Source organism: Phyllobates terribilis, unplaced genomic scaffold (assembly GCF_046119375.1).
Source record: "Phyllobates terribilis strain yellow unplaced genomic scaffold, ASM4611937v1 Scaffold_5__5_contigs__length_657084704, whole genome shotgun sequence".
In the NCBI taxonomy this organism is placed as follows: domain Eukaryota; kingdom Metazoa; phylum Chordata; class Amphibia; order Anura; family Dendrobatidae; genus Phyllobates; species Phyllobates terribilis.
The window spans coordinates 412,628,808-412,653,370 of record NW_027362765.1 but is presented as its reverse complement, the minus strand read 5'-3'; positions in this window follow the sequence as shown (position 1 = coordinate 412,653,370).

The following is a 24,563-nucleotide window of genomic DNA, read 5'->3' as shown; positions in this document are numbered from 1 at the left end:
GGGAGACCCGAACATTTTTGCGGCGGCTCCCCCGGCAGTCTGTAGAAAGCCTAAAAAGTGCCCAAAACAATAGTGACAGTGCTCAAATGACATGGGGACAGCATGGGGATCACCCCAGGAAGCATTTCTGACCCCCAGGTCACTGCTGTCAACAACGTGGTCAGAGGTATTAAGCCACTTTTACAGACTCACAATAAAACATTCAAAAACGAAAGTGAAAGTGCTTTCCTGTGAAATATGTTAACCCCTTAACGACCATGGGTCTTTCTGTTTTTGTGTTTTCCTTTTTTGCTCCCCTTCTTCCCAGAGCCAGAACTTTTTTAATTTTCGTTCAATATGGCCATGTGAGGGCTTATTTTTTTGCGGGACGAGTTGTACTTTTAAACACCATCACTGGTTTTACCATATCGTGTGCTGGAAAATGGGAAAAAAATTCCAAGTGCAGTGAAACTGCAAAAAAAATGCAATTCCACAGTTGTTTTTTGGGTCCTTTTTTTACCACGTTCACAGATTGCTAAAACTGACCTGCCATCATTATTTTCCAGGTCGTTACGAGTTCATAGACACCAAACATGTATAGGTTCTTTTTTATTTAAGTGGTGAAAAAAAAATCCAAAACTTGCTAAAAAAGCAAAAAAAAATGACGCCATTTTCCGAGACCCTTAGCTTCTCCATTTTTCGGGATCTGGGGCCAGGTGAGGGCTTATTTTTTGCGTGCCGGGCTGACGTTTTTATTGATACCATTTTGGGGTAGATCCGATGTTTTGATCGCCCGTTATTGCATTTTATTGCAAAGTTGTAGCGACCAAAAAAACTTAATTCTGGCGTTTAAAATTTTTTTCTCGTTACGCCGTTTACTGATTGTATTAATTCTTCTTTTATATTGATAGATCGGGCGATTCTGAACGCGGCGATACCAAATATGTGTATGTGTTTTTTTTATATATATATATATATATATATATATATATATTTTATTTTGAATGGGGCGAAAGGGGGGTGACTTAAACTTTTATATATTTTTTATTTTTTTTATTTTTTTAAAAACTTTTTTTTTACACTTTCTGTTTGCTTCTATAGTCTCCAGAGGAGACTAGAAGCAACAGTTGTCTGATTGCTTCTACTGCATACAAGCGATGAGCAGATCGCTTGTATGCAGGAGAAATGCTCACTTGCTATGAGCGCTGACCACTAGGTGGCGCTCATAGCAATTGAGACATGACAACCACAGGCGTCTGCTGCAGACCCTGAGTTGTCATGCCCACCTATTGGTGACCCACGATCACGTGACTGGGTCACTGATGGGCGGGGCTTAGGACTACCGGAAGCGCGAGTTAAATGCCACTGTCAGAGATTTAACATGTTAACAGCCGCGGGTGGATTGCGATTCCAATAATCAGCTGACATGTGCTCGCTTCAGTGCGGGCTCACCGCCGGAGCCCCTGCTGAACCGGCCTTCCCGACCTGGTGCGTACTATTACTGACCAGGTCGGAAAGGGGTTAAGGAACATCCTTTCCAGGGTAAAGACTTGTGTATAAGGTAAAATAAATAACCAAAAACAAAAATACTCCTCCACACCTTGGGCTATGTTCACAAGTAGCATTTTTTATGCGTTTTTGCACGTTTGTATTGCTTTCAACCGTGACAAATGCATTCACCGGGAAATGTCATTTTAACATTTTACAACCTTATCTGGCCATGTGCTGTGTGACACATGCATACAGTGCTAAAAAGACATGGGAACAGCATGGGCAAGACCCCTGGAAGCATCTCTGACACCCAGGTCACTGCCTAAAAGTGTGCCCATCAGAAGTGATCCTTGCCGCATCAGAAGATGCAGACTTGCAACTATCCCCGTGCAAGTCCTTGTCCCAGGGCAATGTTCAATTGTACCTCCCCCATAACTTGCAATACAAGCGCAAGTATGCAGCCTGCCACCCACCCACCCCCAGGCTGCAATTCCATACTGCTAGCTTGCTTGCACTTGAAATTGGGCCTTTTAGGCATGTGGAGGTGGAATCTGGCCACCACGTCATGGCTGCGTTGGTAGCCTGGTATTCATACTCAGTCCCCAGCCGCCCGGCGGCCGGGTGTCCACTCTTGGTCCCCAGCCGCCAGGGGGCGGCCGGGTGTCCATACTCAGTCCCCAGCCGCCCCGCGGCCGGGTGCCCACACACAGTCCCCAGCCGCGTGGGGGTGGCCGGGTGTCCATAAACGGTCCCCAGCCGCCCCTATTTGTCCCGGTGCGCCTTATACACAAGCGCGCATACCAAAACATTACCTGTGACCTCCCCAGTGCATTTAGTGGGAAGGACAGCCTAACCACAAACACGTGGACAAGTGAATGTGGCCAGGAATGGTCCATCTCACTGACGCCTTCACACTGGGTTAATATTGTGGAAGCCGGGACACAGTTGGACACTGGGATGCAACACGTCCTCCAGACATAGAGGATTGCGGGTCCTGGGTCAATCAGGCTTCAACACAAACTTCAGAAGGTAGACAGCAGCAGTGGTCGGCCTCCTACACAACGAGTAAATTATTCATGATCATGAGGCCATCCACCTTCATAGCTTTCTGTTCCTTGGAATGCAAGCGCATGTATGTAGTAGCAGCTAGGCCTGAGGTGGTCAGCGTTTTGGCGCATATTCTACCTCCTTTGAGGATTGCTGGATGTTTTCCTGCTACTATCCCATTTCTATGACTCCCGTTAAAACAAAGCTTCAGGTGATGAATGATGGATGAGGTGGTGGCAAAGGAGAAAGAGCAGGATTAACAGGGACCATTCACATCAATATCAGGCCAGCCAACCACACATGTCTTGTAGGATATGTTTCTGTACCAAAAGGAGCGGTTCAGCTACACAGTTATAAGGCATACAGTGAATGCAATGCCTACCAAAAATTTCGAGGCACTCCAATGCCCCTTGGAAGTGACATGGAGGTCAGAGGGCCTTAACTAAACCGTTTTTTCCATTTATAGCAACTGGGTCTCCTATACACTGTTGGCGTAAGCAGGGAATGGAAGGCTTTCCAAAAATTATTAGGCACTGCAATGCCCCTTGAAACAGACGTGGATTACAGCGTATTAAAAACCTTCTACCCATTATTGGGGAGTGGGTCTCCCTTAGTGTTCGCCTATGCATTGAAAAGCAAAAGCTGACAAAAATTAGGAGGAAATGCAATGCCCGTTGCAAGAGTCGTGGAGGTTAGAGGTAATTAAAAACAACATGTCAATGCCCCTTGGAAGAGCTGTGGAGTTCAGAGTGGTTTAACAAGATGGTTTTAATGCCCCTTAGAAGAGACGTGGAGTTCAGAGTGGTTTAACAAGACAGTTTTAATGCCCCTTGGAAGAGATGTGGAGGTCACAGTAGCTTAACAAGATGGTTTTAATGCCCCTTGGAAGAGACGTGGAGTTCAGAGTGGTTTAACAAGACAGTTTTAATGCCCCTTGGAAGAGTGGTGGAGGTTACAGAGGAATAAAAAGACAATATCAATGCCTCGTGGAAGAGACGTGGAGGTCACAGTAGCTTAACAAGACGATTTTAATGCCCCTTACAAGAGCCATGCAGTACAGAATATTAAAAACATTATTCCCATTATTGGGGAGTGGGTCTCCCATAGTCTTTACCTATGCCTTCCAAGCAAAAGCTGCCAAAAATTAGGAAGGGGGAACTTGCAATGTCCCTTACAAGAGCCATGCAGTACAGCATATCAAAAACATTATTCCCATTATTGGGGAGTGGGTCTCCCATAGTCTTTGCCTATGCCTTCCAAGCAAAAGCTGCCAAAAATTGGGACAGAGGAACTTGCAATGCTGGCAACGTGGACCACGGTCACCCTGGTGGTATAGTGGTCGTGGAGGCTGAGGATAAGGAGAAGAGCAAAAAACAGCCAAAATGAGGAAGCGTATACCCATGTGTGGGTGTGAAGCGATGCATGGGAATACACCTCCCGAAATAACACAGTGGATTTGACTTTATGTTACTCTGCTGTCATTTGGTGGTGATGAGAAGTCTTGCCCAATCCAGCCCTTGTTCATTTTGATAAGGGTCAGCTTGTCAGCATTGTCAGTTGACAGGCGAGTGCGCTTATCAGTTATAATTCCCCCAGCGGCACTAAAAACACGCTCCGATAACACGATAGCGGCAGGGCAGGCCAGGACCTCCAAGGCATACAGAGTGAGTTCATTCCAAGTGTCCAGCTTGGATACCCAATAATTAAAAGGCACAGAGGAATCACGGAGGACGCTGGTACTCCCTCACCATCTTTTGAAAATTTCCACTCCTTGTGAGAGTACCCTGCGCCTCAGGGCCTGTAAGCTGGGCAGGTCTCAGAAAACTGTCCTAGAACATTGACAGTGTTCCCCTGCCTCTGCTGGATTGGAGTTGCGTCTCTCTCGCCTGTATGCCTTAGTTGGGCAGCAAACTGTGACCTCTGCAGCTACCATGTTCAGATGGGAATTTTTTTAATAGTTCTGCAGCAAGGGCCTTCTGGTACTGCCCCATTTTTGTAGACCTCTCCAACTCAGGAATAAGAGAGTGAAAGTTCTCCTTGTAGAGGGGGTCTAAAAGTGTCATCAACCAGTAATGACTGTAAACCAACATTTTGACAATGCGAGGGTCACGGTTAAGGCAGCGTAACATAAAGTCAGCCATGGGTGCCAGACTGGTAACGGGCAAGACTTCCGTGTCCTCACCAAGATGACGACTGATAGTGTTGAGCGATCACTAAAATGCTCGGGTGCTCGAAGCTCGGGCCGAGCTTACCGTGATACTCGGGTGCTCGACCCGAGCAACGAGCCCAATGTTAGTCTATGAGAGACCCGAGCATTTTTGCGCCAGCACCCCCGGCAGTCTGTAGAAAGCCTAAAAAGTGGCCAAAACGATAGTGACAGTGCTCAAAAGACATGGGGGCAGCATGGGGATCGCCCCTGGAAGCATTTCTGACCCCCAGGTCACTGCTGTCAACAACGTGGTCAGAGGTATTAAGCCACTTTTGCGGGCTCACAATAAAACGTTCAAAAACGAAACTGAAACGGTTTTCCTGTGAAATATGTTAAGGAATTTCCTTTCCAGGGTAAAGACTTGTGTATAAGGTAAAATAAATAACCAAAAACAAAAATACTCCTCCACACCTTGGGCTATGTTCACAAGTAGCATTTTTCATGCGTTTTTGCACTTTTGTATTGCTTTCAACCGTGACAAATGCGTTCACCGGGAAATGTCATTTTAACATTTTACAACCTTATCTGGCCATGTGCTGTGCGACACATGCATACAGTGCTGAAAAGACAAGGGATCAGCATGGGGAAGACCCCTGGAAGCATCTCTGACCCCAGGTCACTGTCTAAAAGTGTGCCCATCAGAAGTGATCCTTGCCGCATCAGAAGATGCAGACTTGCAACTATCCCCGTGCAAGTCCTTGTCCAAGGGCAGTGTTCAATTGTACCTCCCCCATTCCTTGCAATGCAAGCGAAAATATGCAGCCAACCACCCACCCACCCGCAGGCTGCAATACCATACTGCTAGCTTTCACTTGAAATGGGGCCTTTTAGTATGGAGGAGGCCGAAGCTGGCCACTACCTCATGGCCGCTTCGGCAGCGAGGTATCCATACTCTGTCCGCAGCCGCCCGGCGGCCGGGTGTCCGCGCTCGGTCCCCAGCCGCCAGGTGGCGGCCAGGTGTCCATACTCGGTCCCCAGCCGCCCTGATTTCTCCTGTCACCTTCCCGCACACTTTTCTTAGCCTGGCCTGCTTTAGGGCAGCATTGGACGAGCCCACCAGAGAACCAGACTCCTCCGGTGGGCCCTGGCTTCTCCATCAGGGGAGTTGAGAGTGCCTAGGTGAGGAGCATGATGATGATGATAGAAGTTAGCATCTGCTTTGTTTTCTTGGAATGCAAGCGCATGTATGTAGTAGCGGCTAGGCCTGAGGTGGTCCGCGTTTTGGCGCATATCCTACCTCCTCCGAGGATTGCTGGATGTTTTCCTGCTACTATCCCAGTTCTATGACTCCCGTTAAAACAAAGCTTCAGGTGATAAATGATGGATGAGGTGGTGGCAAAGGAGAAAGAGCAGGAGGAACAGGGACCATTCACATCAATATCAGGCCAGCCAACCAGATATGTCTTGTAGGATATGTTTCTGTAACAAAAGGAGCGGTTCGGCTACACAGTTATAGGGCATACAGTGAGTGCAATGCCTACCAAAAATTTCGAGCCACTCCAATGCCCCTTGGAAATGACATGGAGGTCAGAGGGCGTTAACTAAACCTTTTTTTCGATTTATAGCAACTGGGTCTCCCGTGCACTGTTGGCCTAAGCAGTGAATGGAAGGCTTTCCAAAAATTATGAGGAACTGCAATGCCCCTTACAAGAGCCATGTGTGGCACCCCAGGGGTCTGGTCACCACAGTAATAGAGATATTACGTCGGAGAGCAAGTGGGAGGTTTCCTGGTCAGGATCCCTTAAACATGCAACATCCTCCTGCCCCAGTCCTGGGAGGGGAGAATTCTGCCCTTATAAACTGGATCTGGGGCGGGGTTGAGTGAGTCAGAGAACAGTCAGAGTCAGAGTGAGAGCAAGGGAAACTAACGGCAAGGAGCTCTGTAGGAGCTAGGAGCTAAAGACCAGGGGCTTGAAGCTGAGCAGAGCTCGCCCTGGCAGAAGACAATAGGAACCGGACACAGGAGTCCGAAGCTGTGAGGACTTATATATCCAGCAGCAGAAACCAGCCGGCAGGGGATTTCAGGTCCTCTGGCCATAGAAGCCCGGAGGCTCAGTCACAAGCAAGGGACCAGCACCGCCGTCGTGGAGCGGAGGCTAACAGAAGGCCCCAAGTCACCAGCCATACGGGTGAGCACTACACGGTACACTCAGGGACGTGGGCTACTTCTACCCGCTTACAGCAAGGTACCCAGGAAGAGTGCAGACAGACGGGGAGGCCTACAACTCCACCTGGCCAGGGGAACTCCTGCTTGCTCACAGACTGACCAGGCCTCTTATGCTAGCCAGTACTCCCGGGAGGGTCTACCTTATAATCATCAGTAAAGACCCTGAACTGCACTGCAAAGACTCTGAGTCGTTCCTGCTGCGCTCGTGCACCATCACCCCCATCATCCACACTCACTGCCCTGAGGCTATACTCCTCCCGAGGGGAGTTATCCCATTCTATGCTGCGCACACAACACCAGCCTAAGCGGTCTGCCTCGCAGCGGTGGTACTCCCTGACCGCAATCCACGGGTGGCGCAGTCGGACAATTAACATCAAAACCTAAGAAAGACTGCCACTGGTTTGACCAGCCTGAGCCACGGTACCGGGTCACCGCCACGGAGACTACAGGCCCCAGAGACCCGGCACCGGGTATCCCACACACGTGTACACACGGCCCAGGGGGCGCGTCACATGCAGTACAGCATATTACAAACATAAGTCTCATTATTGGGGAGTGGGTGTCCCATAGTATTTGCTTATGCCTTGCAAGCAAAAGCTGCCACAAATTAGGACGGAGCAACTTGCAATGCCCCTTACAAGAGCCATGCAGTGCAGCATATTACAAACATAAGTCCCATTATTGGGGAGTGGGTCTCCCATAGTATTTGCTTACGCTTTCCCAGCAAAAGCTGCCAAAAATTAGGACGGAGCAACTTGCAATGCCCCTTACAAGAGCCATGCAGTACAGCATATTACAAACATAAGTCCCATTATTGGGGAGTGGGTGTCCCATAGTATTTGCTTATGCCTTGCAAGCAAAAGCTGCCAAAAATTAGGACGGAGCAACTTGCAATGCCCCTTACAAGAGCCATGCAGTACAGCATATTACAAACATAAGTCCCATTATTGGGGAGTGGGTGTCCCATGGTATTTGCTTATGCTTTCCCAGCAAAAGCTGCCAAAAATTAGGATGGAGAAACTTGCAATGCCCCTTACAAGAGCCATGCAGTACAGCATATTACAAACATAAGTCCCATTATTGGGGAGTGGGTGTCCCATAGTATTTGCTTATGCTTTCCCAGCAAAAGCTGCCAAAAATTAGGACGGAGGAACTTGCAATGCTGGCACCCTGGTGGTATAGTGGTGGGGGAGGCTGAGGATAAGGAGAAGAAGATTAAACAGCCGAAACGAGGAAGCGTATACCCATGTGTGGGTGTGAAGCGGTGCATGTGAATACACCTCCCGAAATAACACAGTGGATTTGACTTTATGTTACTCTGCTGTCATTTGGTGGTGATGAGAAGTCTGGCCCAATCCAGCCCTTGTTCATTTTGATAAGGGTCAGCTTGTCAGCATTGTCAGTTGACAAGCGAGTGCGCTTATCAGTTATAACTCCCCCAGCGGCACTAAAAACTCGCTCCGATAACACGCTAGCGGCAGGGCAGGCCAGGACCTCCAAGGCGTACAGAGCGAGTTCATTCCAAGTGTCCAGCTTGGATACCCAATAATTAAAAGGCACAGAGGAATCACGGAGGACGCTGGTACGATCGGCAAGGTACTCCCTCACCATCTTTTGAAACTTTCCACTCCTTGGAGAGTACCCCGCGCCTCAGGGCCTGTAAGCTGGGCGGGTGTCAGAAAACTGTCCCAGAACGTTGACAGTGTTCCCCTGCCTCTGCTGGATTGGAGTTGCATCTCTCTCGCCTGTACGCCTTGGTTGGGCAACGAACTGTGACCTCTGCCGCTAGCGTGTTCAGATGGGAATTTTTTTAAGAGTTCTGCAGCAAGGGCCTTCTGGTATTGCCCCATTTTTGTAGACCTCTCCACCGCAGGAATAAGAGAGTGAAAGTTCTCCTTGTAGCGGGGGTCTACAAGTGTCACCAACCAGTAATGACTGTCACCCAACATTTTGACAATGCGAGGGTCACGGTTAAGGCAGCGTGTAGCGCCGGCGTCCCTGCCCTCTGCTAGGCAGGGACGCTGTTCCCCTCACCCCTCTGCTCCGAGCCCGGCGTCCTCCTCCCGCTCTGCTGGCAGCGCGCGCTCCTACCCGGCCACTGTGCTTAGGGTGCGCGCGCGCTCCCTCCCTCTTAAAGGGGCCGCGCGCGCCGTCCTAAGGAGTCCCCGGCCAATGGCCGGAGGACTTCACCATATATAAGGCACCTCCTCCAAAATGGAGGTGCCCGAGCAATGTTGTTGCACTGTTCACTACTCTGCTTCAGCCCTCAGGTCCCGTTGCCAGTTACCTGCCAGATTCCTGCCAGTTGCTGTCTGATTCCTGCCTGATATTCCGCTTACCTGCCTGCTAGCCTGAGGTCCGACGGTCTGACTACCGACTCCTGTCAGTCTGTCTAAGGACCAGCTTGCCCGCTCACCTGGGAACGCTCTTCTGCTACCTGCCTGCTAGCCTGAGGTCCGACGGTCTGCCCTCCAACTCCTGTCAGTCTGTCTATGGACCAGCTTGCCCGCTCACCTGGGAGCGCACATCTGCTACCTGCCTGCTAGCCTACCTGGAGGCTCCGCCGTCACGTGCTGTGACCACCTGCCATTCCAGAGACTCCTGCCCACTCACCTGGGAGCGCACACCTGCTACCTGCCTGCTAGCCTACCTGGAGGCTCCGCCGTCACGTGCTGTGACCACCTGCCATTCCAGAGACTCCTGCCCGCTCACCTGGGAGTGCACACCTGTTACCTGCCTGCTTGCCTACCTGGAGGCTCCGCCGTCACGTGCTGTGACCACCTGCCATTCCAGAGACTCTCGCTTGCTCACCTGGGAGCACACATCTACCATCTGCCTGCTAGCCTACCTGGAGGCTCTGCCATCACAGGTCGTACCTACCCTTTACCCAGAGACTGCCCCGGTCACTTGCCGTGACCTCCTGCCCGTTCATCCAAAGACTGCCCCGGTCACTTGCCGTGACCTCCTGCCCGTTCATCCAGAGACTGCCCCCGGTCACTTGCCGTGACCTCCTGCCCGTTCATCCAGAGACTGCCCTGGTCACTTGCCGTGACCTCCAGCCCGTTCACTCAGAGACTGTCCCGGTCAACTGCTGTGACTGCCTGCCCGTCTTCCCTGGTCGCCACCCGCTCCCTTACAAGGACCGCCCCCTTGTATAGTAGCTCAGAGGTTCCGCCTCCCAGACCCATTACACAGCGTAACATAAGGTCAGCCATGCGTGCCAGACTGGTAACGGGCAAGATTTCCGTGTCCTCACCAAGATGATGACTGACCATGCTCTCCTCCTCCTCCTCTTCCTCCTCCTCTTCCTCCTCCCCCCTGTCCTCAGGCCACCCACGCTGAACCGACGGTATGACACTTGTACAGGTACTACCGTCTACAACGCATGATAGCAGCTCCTGTTCTTCCTCCTCCTCCTCCTCTCCCTCATTGTCCCCCAATGCACGTTGGGATGAGATGAGGCTGGGCTGTGTGTAATCGCCCGCTACGGCTTCTTGATCCATCTCATCATACTCTGGCTGCAATGCCTCCTCTTTAATTCTCTGCAGAGAGCGTTGCAAAAGACAGACAAATGGGATGCTGACACTAATGATGGCGTCATCGCCACTCACCATCTTGGTGGCCTCCTCAAAGTTTGTCAGGATGGTACATATGTCAGACATCCAGGTCCACTCCTGAGGTCTTATGTGTGGAGTCTGACCTGAATATCGATGGCCTTGTTGCAGCTGGTACTCCACAACTGCTCTCTTCTGCTCACAAATCCTTTGCAACATGTGGAGGGTAGAGTTCCAACGTGTGGGGACATCACACACCAGTCGGTGTGCCGGAAGCTGCAAACGCTGCTGCAACACAGCAAGGGCGGCGGAAGCTGTAGCCGACTTGCAAAAATGAGCTGACAGGCGGCGTACTTTCACGAGCAGATCTGGCAACTCGGGATACGATTTAAGAAACCGCTGAACCACGAGGTTAAGCACATGAGCCAGGCATGGTACGTGTGTGATCTCACCTCGCCTCAGAGCCGCCACCAGGTTACGGCCATTGTCACACACGACCATGCCGGGATGTAGGTTCAGCGGTCTCAGCCACAGATCTGCCTGCTCTTTCACAGCTGTCCACAACTCACAAGCAGTGTGAGGTTTATCACCTAAGCTTATGAGTTTCAGCACAGCCTGTTGCCGCTTGGCGGAGGCAGTACAGCAATGCTTCCAGCTTGTAACTGATGTGGTGATATCTGAGATGGAGGCTGAACATGAGGAGGAGGAGGATGCGCAGGAGCTGTACACTGTGGGGGCAACTCTGACTGACATAGGGCCCGCAATCCTCGGTGTGGGGAGGATGTGTTCCGTCCCAAGGTCCGACTGGGTCTCGGCTTCCACTATGTTTACCCAGTGTGCCGTCAGAGAGATGTACCGTCCCTGGCCACAAGCACTTGTCCACGTGTCCGTTGTCAGGTGGACTCTCCCAGTAACTGCGTTGTTGAGGGCACGGCAGATGCTTTGGGACACGTGCTTGTGTAGTGCGGGGATGGCACACCGGTCAAAATAGTGTCGGCTGGGGACCGAGTACCGAGGGACGGCCACCGCCATAAGATTGCGGAAGGATTCCGTCTCCACCAGCCTAAAAGGCAGCATTTCCAATGCAAGCAGTCGTGAAATGTGCGAATTTAGGACTGTGGCCTGTGGGGCGTTAGCTGCAAATTTCCGCTTTCGTTCAAAGGTCTGGGATATGGACAATTGAACGCTGCGGTGGGACGTGGACGTGGACGTTGATGCTGTTTCTTGAGAAACTGCCATAACAAGTGAAGACTGAGAGGAGGGGGCATCTTTACATGCAGTATGGACAGGGCATTGCCTTGCACACACAACAGGGGGTTCTATTGCACGCACAACAGTGGAAGAAGCAGTGGTGACACCCGCTGACACTGGTCGTGGACCCTGGGTTTCGCCCCACAAAGTCGGGTGCTTTGCTGCCATGTGCCTGATCATGCTGGTAGTGGTCAGGCTGGTAGTTTTGTCACCCCTGCTGATGCTGGCATGGCAGGTGGAACATATGGCCTTTTTGGGGTTATCAGCAGAGTCGTTAAAAAAATTCCAGACTCTGGAAGACCTACCGCTTGTACTGGCAACGTCCCTCGTGTTGGTGTTACGGGGAACGGTTGCCTGCCTTCTGTCTGCGGCCACCACACTGCTTCTTCCTGCCTGTTGGAGTACTCTGCCTCCCTCCCCCTGTGTGCTGCTGGCCTCACTCTGCCTCACTCTGCATGTCCTCCTTCCACGTTGGGTCAGTTACTAGATCATCCACCACCTCCTCCTCTTCCACTTGCGCACCACGATCCTCCTCCTCACTTCCTGGCAATTGTGTCTCGTCATCATCCACCTCTTGTGACAGATTGCCAACGTCGACTTCCTGTGGCCGTGGCTGTTCAAATATTTGGGCATCGCAACATGGGATCTCCTCCTCCACCACTTCAAGCGTATCAGGCGAGGGGCTCAAATATGGAAATGGACCAGTGAACAGCTCTTCAGAGTGTCCAAGTGTGGGATCACTTGCTGTCTGACGACACTCGGCATGGTGGGAGGAAGGAGCATCAGGGTGAGGAGGAGTATGCGGTCGAGACCCACGGCTACTAAGAGTTGACCGTGTGGAAGACAGACCGGAAGTGGTGGTGCCCAGGTAACTGGAAGTATTGTCTGCTATCCAATTAATAACCTGTTCACACTGATCAGTTCTCAATACTGGTGTTGTTCTGTGCTTCCCTAGTAATTCCGTCAAGAAGTGGGAGCGAGAAGATGTGGCTGTTGGTTGTGGCACATTTTCACCTTGGCCACGGCCCCGTCCTCTGCACGAACCATCACCAGAACGTCCCTTGCCACGCGCCTTGCCCATTGTAAATGAAGTAAAATAGCTTACACTTGCACTATCAATGGAAAAAGGGTAATAAAGAGTAGATTAGAACCGTGGAAGAGGAAAACCACAGTTATTGTTTACTGGGGTATACCACACTTTTTTAAATAGAGATATTTGCGGCTGAACAGTGAGCGACACACTCAAACTGCTTTTTTTTTAGATACCAAAGGCCCAAAACTGGATAGCACAGCGATTTGACCCGTGGAACTGCGAAACCACACTGGGATGTCGGGCTTACACAAGACTATTTTCAACAGATATATTTTTGTGTCACAACAGTCAGGAGACACTACTGTTTTTCTTTACGGAAAAAACTACCAAAACCTGAATAATAGAGATTTTTTACCGTGGAACAGCAAAACCATAGTTATAATTTACTGGTGTATACCAGGCTTTTTAAAATATATATATATATTTGCGGCTAAACAGTGAGCGACACACTCAAACTGTTTTCTTTAGATACAAATGGTCCAAAAGTGGATAATACAGAGGTTTGTACCGTGGAACTGCAAAACCACACTTGTATTTCTCGGGCCTACACCAGACTATTTTCAACAGATATATTTGTGTCTGAAAAATCAGGGAGACACTATTTTTTTTTTTTTACAGCAAAAAATGCAAAAAGCAGGATAATAGAGATTTTTTACCGTGGAACAGCAAAAGCACACTTCTGTCTCTCTGGCCTACACCAGACTATTTTCAACAGATATATTTGTGTCTGAAAAATCAGGGAGACACTATTATTATTTTTATACAGCAAAAAATGCCAAAAACAGGATAATAGAGATGTTTTACCGTGGAACATCAAAACCACAGTAATAATTTACTGGTGTATACCAGGCTTTTTAAAATATATATATATTTGCGGCTGAACAGTGAGCGACACACTCAAACTGTTTTTTTTAGATACAAATGGCCCAAAAGTGGATAATACAGAGGTTTGTACCGTGGAACTGCAAAACCACACTTGTATTTCTCGGGCCTACACCAGAGTATTTTCAACAGATATATTTGTGTCTGAAAAATCAGGGAGACACTATTTTTTTTTTTTTTACAGCAAAAAATGCAAAAAGCAGGATAATAGAGATTTTTTACCGTGGAACAGCAAAAGCACACTTCTGTCTCTCTGGCCTACACCAGACTATTTTCAACAGATATATTTGTGTCTGAAAAATCAGGGAGACACTATTATTATTTTTATACAGCAAAAAATGCCAAAAACAGGATAATAGAGATGTTTTACCGTGGAACATCAAAACCACAGTAATAATTTACTGGTGTATACCAGGCTTTTTAAAATATATATATATTTGCGGCTGAACAGTGAGCGACACACTCAAACTGTTTTTTTTAGATACAAATGGCGCAAAAGTGGATAATACAGAGGTTTGTACCGTGGAACTGCAAAACCACACTTGTATTTCTCGGGCCTACACCAGACTATTTTCAACAGATATATTTGTGTATGAAAAATAAGGGAGACACTATTTTTTTTTTTTTTACAGCAAAAAATGCAAAAAGCAGGATAATAGAGATTTTTTACCGTGGAACAGCAAAAGCACACTTCTGTCTCTCTGGCCTACACCAGACTATTTTCAACAGATATATTTGTGTCTGAAAAATCAGGGAGACACTATTATTATTTTTATACAGCAAAAAATGCCAAAAACAGGATAATAGAGATGTTTTACCGTGGAACATCAAAACCACAGTAATAATTTACTGGTGTATACCAGGCTTTTTAAAATATATATATATTTGCGGCTGAACAGTGAGCGACACACTCAAACAGTTTTTTTTAGATACAAATGGCCCAAAAGTGGATAATACAGAGGTTTGTACCGTGAAACTGCAAAACCACACTTGTATTTCTCGGGCCTACACCAGACTATTTTCAACAGATATATTTGTGTCTGAAAAATCAGGGAGACACTATTTTTTTTTTTTTACAGCAAAAAATGCAAAAAGCAGGATAATAGAGATTTTTTACCGTGGAACAGCAAAAGCACACTTCTGTCTCTCTGGCCTACACCAGACTATTTTCAACAGATATATTTGTGTCTGAAAAATCAGGGAGACACTATTATTATTTTTATACAGCAAAAAATGCCAAAAACAGGATAATAGAGATGTTTTACCGTGGAACATCAAAACCACAGTAATAATTTACTGGTGTATACCAGGCTTTTTAAAATATATATATATTTGCGGCTGAACAGTGAGCGACACACTCAAACTGTTTTTTTTAGATACAAATGGCGCAAAAGTGGATAATACAGAGGTTTGTACCGTGGAACTGCAAAACCACACTTGTATTTCTCGGGCCTACACCAGACTATTTTCAACAGATATATTTGTGTCTGAAAAATAAGGGAGACACTATTTTTTTTTTTTTTACAGCAAAAAATGCAAAAAGCAGGATAATAGAGATTTTTTACCGTGGAACAGCAAAAGCACACTTCTGTCTCTCTGGCCTACACCAGACTATTTTCAACAGATATATTTGTGTCTGAAAAATCAGGGAGACACTATTATTATTTTTATACAGCAAAAAATGCCAAAAACAGGATAATAGAGATGTTTTACCGTGGAACATCAAAACCACAGTAATAATTTACTGGTGTATACCAGGCTTTTTAAAATATATATATATTTGCGGCTGAACAGTGAGCGACACACTCAAACAGTTTTTTTTAGATACAAATGGCCCAAAAGTGGATAATACAGAGGTTTGTACCGTGAAACTGCAAAACCACACTTGTATTTCTCGGGCCTACACCAGACTATTTTCAACAGATATATTTGTGTCTGAAAAATCAGGGAGACACTATTTTTTTTTTTTTACAGCAAAAAATGCAAAAAGCAGGATAATAGAGATTTTTTACCGTGGAACAGCAAAAGCACACTTCTGTCTCTCTGGCCTACACCAGACTATTTTCAACAGATATATTTGTGTCTGAAAAATCAGGGAGACACTATTATTATTTTTATACAGCAAAAAATGCCAAAAACAGGATAATAGAGATGTTTTACCGTGGAACATCAAAACCACAGTAATAATTTACTGGTGTATACCAGGCTTTTTAAAATATATATATATTTGCGGCTGAACAGTGAGCGACACACTCAAACTGTTTTTTTTAGATACAAATGGCGCAAAAGTGGATAATACAGAGGTTTGTACCGTGGAACTGCAAAGCCACACTTGTATTTCTCGGGCCTACACCAGACTATTTTCAACAGATATATTTGTGTCTGAAAAATAAGGGAGACACTATTTTTTTTTTTTTTACAGCAAAAAATGCAAAAAGCAGGATAATAGAGATTTTTTACCGTGGAACAGCAAAAGCACACTTCTGTCTCTCTGGCCTACACCAGACTATTTTCAACAGATATATTTGTGTCTGAAAAATCAGGGAGACACTATTATTATTTTTATACAGCAAAAAATGCCAAAAACAGGATAATAGAGATGTTTTACCGTGGAACATCAAAACCACAGTAATAATTTACTGGTGTATACCAGGCTTTTTAAAATATATATATATTTGCGGCTGAACAGTGAGCGACACACTCAAACTGTTTTTTTTAGATACAAATGGCCCAAAAGTGGATAATACAGAGGTTTGTACCGTGAAACTGCAAAACCACACTTGTATTTCTCGGGCCTACACCAGACTATTTTCAACAGATATATTTGTGTCTGAAAAATCAGGGAGACACTATTTTTTTTTTTTTACAGCAAAAAATGCAAAAAGCAGGATAATAGAGATTCTTTACCGTGGAACAGCAAAAGCACACTTCTGTCTCTCTGGCCTACACCAGACTATTTTCAACAGATATATTTGTGTCTGAAAAATCAGGGAGACACTATTATTATTTTTATACAGCAAAAAATGCCAAAAACAGGATAATAGAGATGTTTTACCGTGGAACATCAAAACCACAGTAATAATTTACTGGTGTATACCAGGCTTTTTAAAATATATATATATTTGCGGCTGAACAGTGAGCGACACACTCAAACTATTTATTTTAGATACAAATGGCCCAAAAGTGAATAATACAGAGGTTTGTACCGTGGAACTGCAAAACCACACTTGTATTTCTCGGGCCTACACCAGACTATTTTCAACAGATATATTTGTGTCTGAAAAATCAGGGAGACACTATTTTTTTTTTTTTTTTACAGCAAAAAATGCAAAAAGCAGGATAATAGAGATTTTTTACCGTGGAACAGCAAAAGCACACTTCTGTCTCTCTGGCCTACACCAGACTATTTTCAACAGATATATTTGTGTCTGAAAAATCAGGGAGACACTATTATTATTTTTATACAGCAAAAAATGCCAAAAACAGGATAATAGAGATGTTTTACCGTGGAACATCAAAACCACAGTAATAATTTACTGGTGTATACCAGGCTTTTTAAAATATATATATATTTGCGGCTGAACAGTGAGTGACACACTCAAACTGTTTTTTTTAGATACAAATGGCCCATAGAACTGCAAAACCACACTTCTATTTCTCTGGCCTACACCAGACTATTTTCAACAGATATATTTGTGTCTGAAAAATCAGAGGCACACTTTTTTTTTTTCTTGGGGGGGGGGGACACCAAAAGGTTAATAAGATGGGTATTTGTACATTGTGAAGGAGGGAAAAAAAAAGAGGATTTAGATTAAAAAAAAGGATTTTTCCTGGCCCCCGGGACCTGGAGCTAAGTCCAGCAATTTCAGCAACAGGAGCAGCACACAGGACTGTAATGCAGCGTTTGCTGGTATAACCACTGCGTCTCCTATACAGCCTGCCTGCCTGCCTGCCTGATATACCTGGGATGGATATTAGTCCTGAGAAGGACTGTTTGTTTGATCTGGCAGCCTTTACAGACCCTACACTAACTATTTTGCAGGATATATCTCTCCCTAAATCAGCAGCGCTGTCCCTACACTGTCTGATCCGGAGCGACTGTGTCCAAGATGGCGGCGCCCGGTTTTAAATACTCGAGGTGACGCTGTGCTGCCAGCCAATCACTGTAATGCCCACAAACAACATGGCTGCGGCATTACAGTGACTGGCTGGCAATCCCTGCATGTTCATTGGCTCTGTAAAGAGCGCCAAACATGCAGGGCGGAGACCCGAGCTCCCGCCCGAGTAACCCGGAAATGCTCGGTGCTCGCCGAACATCCCGAGTAGCGTGATGCTCGGGCGAGTACCGAGCAGTGTCGAGCATGTTCGCTCAACACTAGTTATCACCCATCCACAGGACAGATGATATCTTTTTGATCGTCATAGTCCGATTGCTGGGACCCCACGGATCCCAATATGCCCTATTGGAATAATGGTGCTATCGCAAGTGAAGTACTGCTTCATTCATTCTCTATGCGACTGGCGGACATAGCTGAGTGCTCCACTTTCTCCAGGAGTCCGATAGATAATGGAAGCAGAGATGGTGTTCATGCCTCGCCACTACTCTACATGCCATAAATAGCTCATGGGACAATATCACATGTCTGTAATATATGATGTAATAGCAAAAATGCTAAGAATAACATGCATTATATGGGACCAAACTCATTAGTAATATCAGGACAAATCACTGAAAGAGCATAAGAAAGGCAGAAGGAAAAAAGAAACGATCAAATATCCTGAGTAAAAATACAAAAACTTTATTCAAAAGATCGCATAAAAGAAGGGGGGAGGGAATAATGAATGCACACATGCAAACAATGGGTTAACATCAAACACAGGTGCTAATCTAGAGACTAGATGTACCTATGACGCGGGGTACTCGGCAGCCGGGCCTATGGATGCTGGGGAGGGGTATGTCACAGTGGCTGGCCCGGTCCGTGGCCCAGGGCGGTCAACTAAAAAGGGGCTTTGTAACTTGGATAGGAAAAATTAAATAAATAGTTCGTGACGCCACCTGTGGTACCTGGTAAGGTTTACCAGCGCTACTGCAGACCTCCAGGGGGTGATGGGATGGCAGCTGAGGTGTTTCTGCTCCCCACAGGTGGAGCAGGCCCCCGTGGCAGTGTGGAGTTTGATGGTGGGTGGTGATGCTGGGGCTTGTAGTGGAAGCGGGATGGCACAGCAGGAGTAACTGACAGAGACAGGGGATTCACTTCAGTACCTTTACTGGTACGGATGTCAGGTACGGTCCAGGGTACTCAGTAGGATGGGTGCACTTCAGGACTTCTCCCCAGTGAGCGGGTATAAGGCCTCCTAGTCCATGTCTGCCTCTCTGTATGCTCCTGGCCAGCCTGCAACTGGGCCTAGCTTATGTGACGTGCTGTTCCTTCACTTGTCGCTCGGTAGTAGGACCTTCTGTTGGCAACCACTTTCCCTGGACGCTGGGGCCTTGTGGTTCCTGGTCCTGTAATAGGTCTAGCTTCAGGTCGTCCAGGGACTTGTAGTCCTCCTGGAATGCCGATGATCCCTACTGGGTATAAAGGGACCCTGTAGGCGCAGACCCGGTGTCCGATTTGTATATTCGGGGTGAGCCTATGATGCTCCTCTGCCCCCTCAACTCCTCTCTCCTTTCTCCTCTTGCCTTCGGCCACACTCGGGGCCCTCAGAACTTGGCAGCAGACGAGCTGCGTCTTCTAAAACTGACTGACTGCCTGGCTCCACCCTCCATATATATATCCCTATCAGGGCTCCCTCTGGTGGTATGATGTGGAAGGGTGGAGGTGTTTGTATGTAATGAGGGCCTCTTGTAGAGAATTCCATCCATGCACCCTGGGTCCTGTGGTACCTGTGCGCAGCATGGTGCCACACCTACATATGAACACTATAACATTACTCGAAAGATAATTGCACAACCTCATACAGCCTGCATAATGGTATATATCACATGATCAGAGTATAATAATTAGTACAAGTATATGTTCATGAATAGGATAAATACAGGTGCTTCTCACAAAATTAGAATATCAAGTTAATTTATTACAGCTCTTCAATACAAAAAGTGTAACTCATATATCATATAGAGTCATTACAAACAGAGTGATCTATTTCAACTGTTTATTTCTGTTAATGTTGAAGATTGTGGCTTACAGCCAATGAAAACACAAAAGTCATTATCTCAGTAAATTAGAATAATTAACAAAAAACACCTGCAAAGGCTTCCTACGTGTTTAAAAAGGTTTTTCAGTAGGCTCCACAATCATGGGGAAGACTGCTGACTTGACCGATGTTAACCCTAAACAAGCACTAAATTACAAGTTTACTGTATCTGACTCGCCCCCTGGGCTTGGGGCACTCGGAGTCGGGCAGTAGGGAGACGATGGGGGTAGTAGTGGCAACCCGGTAAGTGGCTCAGGGTGGTCAGACCAGTGGCAATCTTTTAGATGTTTTAGATAATGTCCGACTACGCCACCCGTGGATTGCGGTTATTAGGAACCGCCGCTGCAGGGCAGACTGCTGGGACCGATGATGTAGGCAGCTGGGATGGTGTGACTCCCCATGGGAAGAGTGCGGCCCCAGGGCAGTGTAGTGGATGGTGGGAGTGATGGTGGTGAGAGTCCCAGTACTGGTAGTGCCGGAGGAGCGAAAAAGCACACAGACAACGTACTGCAGTGCAGGGTCTTTACTCACGGTTAATATCCATGTCACTTCAGCTGGCAATGACTGCCCGAGCCATGCTGCGTCCACCAGGTGAGGGGCTCGGTCAACTCCCAGGCAGCTCGGGAGTATGGCTCAGGACCCCCTTCAATCCTTCCTCTGGCCTGCCTCACCAGTGACCCACTTTTGTCCAGCTACCGCGGACTTGTGCGGTTAAACGTGGGCCCCGTCCTCCGCTGTCCTAAATGGTGCCTTCCTAGCAGGTTTGATGAGGTGTCGCACCAATAAATGATCACGACGTCCGATCTTTGGCTGAGGGTAGTTTCTCCTCCACCAACTTGGGATCCGGCACCCTTAATCTGCCTGACCCTTCACCCTGGATTCTCGTGGGTTCTTAGGGTCCCTTCCACCTTCTTGTTCCTGAGCCCTTCTGTTTCTCTGTCTCTTCTTCTCCTTTCTGTTCCTTTCTGTTCCTTTCTCGTGGAGCTGGGATGAGACGTAATCTCAGCTCCCCTTCACCTCCTCCTCGGCCTCTCACTAGGCCCTCCTGGAGTAGAGCTCCTACAGAGCCTCTACTCCCTGTCTTCTCCTCTCTGGACAGAACCCAGATCTAAGATGGTGCCCACCTTTTATACCTCCCTCTAGCCATGAGCCCAGGTGACCAGCAACCAATGGGCTCCTACCTACGCTCAGGAACCAACACCTATCTGCCCCTACAGCACTGGGTGTTCCACCCCCCTCCCCACTCCAGACAGGGACATAGTCGGTCGTGCCTGCACTTCTGTCTAGTGGGAGCACCGTTGAGCTGTCCCTCGGAAATGGGGTGTGTGTGCTGTATGCAGCTAACTGAGCCCTGGTCCATACTCCATCCTTACCTGGGAGTGGGATATCACACCTCTGGCAGAGGTGCAATACCCATGTAGCGGCCGAACCCTCGGGGCGCTACATACCTCTTGTTGGTGGCTTCCTTGGACCCACTAGCTAGAGGAAATGATTTAGAGTGTCACCCTCTTTCTATTTAAAACGTAGAACATCTGCATTATAATCTTTATAGATACTATTTTACACAAACAACAAATAATCTATTAGATCTAATAGATCATTTATGAATCTCACCATATGATAAGAAATGCGTCCAAAGTCACCTCCACATGGCATACTGTATATGCCAATTGTCCAAACTGTCCTGATTTTTGAGAAACAGTCCTGAAAAATGTGCAATGTCTCTGGCCAAAAATGGGGCTGGGTTTATACAACCCTCATCCACATGGGCATTTCACATTGGCATTGGGGCAGAATTGGGATGCAATTGGGAGTAGGATTAAAGTGTCCGTTAATTGCCAACAACACATTTGGTAACTGAAAAATGGGGTTGTCTTCTATAGGACCCTTGGATTTCACCATGTGCTAAAAGACTTCAATAAACTAACAAAAAAAATAGACAGTTCTGTGCCTCAAAATACCATTGGAATTAAAGGGTTAAGTGATATATGACGCTGGCTGAATGCCTTTCTGGAGCTGTTACAGCAGATAACAGGTTAACAACCTCTGGATCTCCCACCAGAGCAGTCGCACTTGTGATTGACTTGTGGCTGTGATTAGGGACAGCTTCATCTTATCTGATACATTCCTCCTCCTCAGTTTTGCTCCTGCTCTTCTCATCTCACTGTCTGTACATGGCCTGGACTAGCCCAGACCCTCCAGCCTCAAAAATTCCTCTTGCTGGAAGGTATCACTATGACATTATCCTCCATAATGACTTTGTGAACGAGGGAAATCAGGGTTCAAAGAGAAGACACGATTATCCTTGTATCTACGCAAACACAAACACTTCTGCAAGGGTGGAAATTCAGGCATTTTTCACACCAATGTTGCGATCCTGTTGTGCACCCTTCATGTTCGTGCAGGAAAACATCGACTACATCTGACACTCGGGGAGCAAAACAGGGAACAAACATTTAAAAAAAGGCAACATAATAGAGGTTGGAGACCAAAGCATTTGTGGCACGTTCTGCATCTGAAATCAGAATACCCCTTTAAGGATTTTCCAGTATTGTTTGTGTAAGGGCTCATTCACACATCACATTTTTCCATTGTCATTCGTTTTTCTCATACATGAAGAAAAAAAGAAGAGAAAGTGTCTCCATCTTCTCCATTCTGACAGTCCATGAAAAGATTTTTTTTAATGGACCCTTTGACTTACATTGCCGATTTTGATCAAACCTTGGGTTCAAAATCCAAGATATCTACGCAATTTTCCCTGGACTGAGAAGAATCACGGACGTGTGATTGGCCCACAGACTACGCGTGCTATCTGTGAAAAATACAGATAATAATAATAATAATAATTTTTATTTGTATAGCGCCAACATATTCCGCAGCACTTTACAAATTTTAGGGGGGACTTATACAGACAATACAGAATAAGCATATCTCATATCGAAAGGAGTGAGGGCAGATAGCCCTTGTACATGAAAATCGGAAGTGTGAATGAGCCCTATGGGTTCATTACATACCTAACATGTGTCAATGCTCCCAATCAACTCGACACCGAAACCTGCTGCGAGGCGATGAAGCCCCTTCCCAAGACATCAAACCCCATGTGATCTTCAAAATTATTGGAAAAAAAATGGCTTGAAATGTGGATTTGGACATTAAAGTTCATGTTCACATCGGATTTATATTCTGATAAGAGTTTGCACTTATTACTTTGTACATAGAGTTGTATGGTGTAATTAGCGATGCAAACAAACCCAGGCATATTAGCATTGTTCTCCGTGTTTAACTCAGAATTACTATGTCTACCAGTCACACTGAAAATTGCAGGTCTTCCAGCGTAGCAGAAGTTCATCCTGCAATTTCTTATTCATGGAGATGAGTCTTGTTTTAGCAATTACAACTCCTTGTTCTACTTCTACTATTTACAGGGTTACAATGTCTGCGGAGCATGTGTGCGATTTTGCAGATACAGTAGATGCACCCCCCAAAAAGTCAGGCGTGCCAAATGTGCAAAAATAGGTTGCATCTACAATCCAAGGTAGTAACAAAATGTTCTGAAGTTAAATATGTCTGTATCAAAGATTAAAGGGACTTTGTCAGCAGGTTTTTGCCATGTAGCAGCATGATGTAGGGGCTGAGACCCTGATTCCAGCGATGTGTCACTTACTGGGCTGTGTGTTGCTGTTTCAATAAAATCAGTGTTTTACTAGCTGGAGATTATCACTAGAGGACTAGGTGTCTCATGCCTTCTAGTCCAACCACATCCCCACCACTAATTAAACAGCTTTCTGTCAATAAACAGTATACACAGAAAGCAGCCAATCAGTGAGGTGGGCGGGGTTATACACAGCCCAGCATTCCAAGCTCTGCTAGATCTGCAGCACAGAAAACAGGGATTTTATCCCAACTGCTGCACCCAGTAAACTAAGTGATGCATCACTGGCAAAAGTGTCTCTGTCCCTACATCATGCCAGATTCTCTTTAATCAATGAAAAAATGCACACATAACCCAGAACCTGGATGATAAGCTAATAGTGATGAGCGAGTATGTTTCATTAACCCTTTTGGCGAGCACGCTCGTGTGCTCGCCGAGTATTTTGTATCACAGTTGTTAGACAGATGTGACACATGCAGGGATTGACAGGCAATCTCTACATGTGTCACATCTGTCTAACAGCCATGACCCTTGCTGCCACGGCGACAGTAAAGCGTGCTCGCCGAAAAGGTTAATGAGAAATACTCGCTCATCACTATAAACTAAGGCTTGCTTAAATATTTAATCCCCCAGTGCTTCAGTGTCGGGACGACCACATATTTATGACATCACATCTGTAATTTACATGACTACCTCCCCAAATCTCAGGCATAAGCAATCACATGGCATTCAAGTGTCACCCCAATGATTGGTTGCAGCAATCAGATAAAAAGATGTCATCACTGCAATTCCGTTGTGCCTTGGTGGTTTGAATAGATACAGTGGGTACGGAAAGTATTCAGACCCCTTTAAATGTTTCACTCTTTGTTTCATTGCAGCCATTTGGTAAATTCTAAAAAGTTCATTTTTTTCTCATTAAAGTACACTCTGCACCCCATCTTGACTGAAAAAAGCAGAAATGTAGAAATTTTTGCAAATTTATTCAAAAACAAAAACTGAAATATCACATAGTCATAAGTATTCAGACCCTTTGCTCAGTA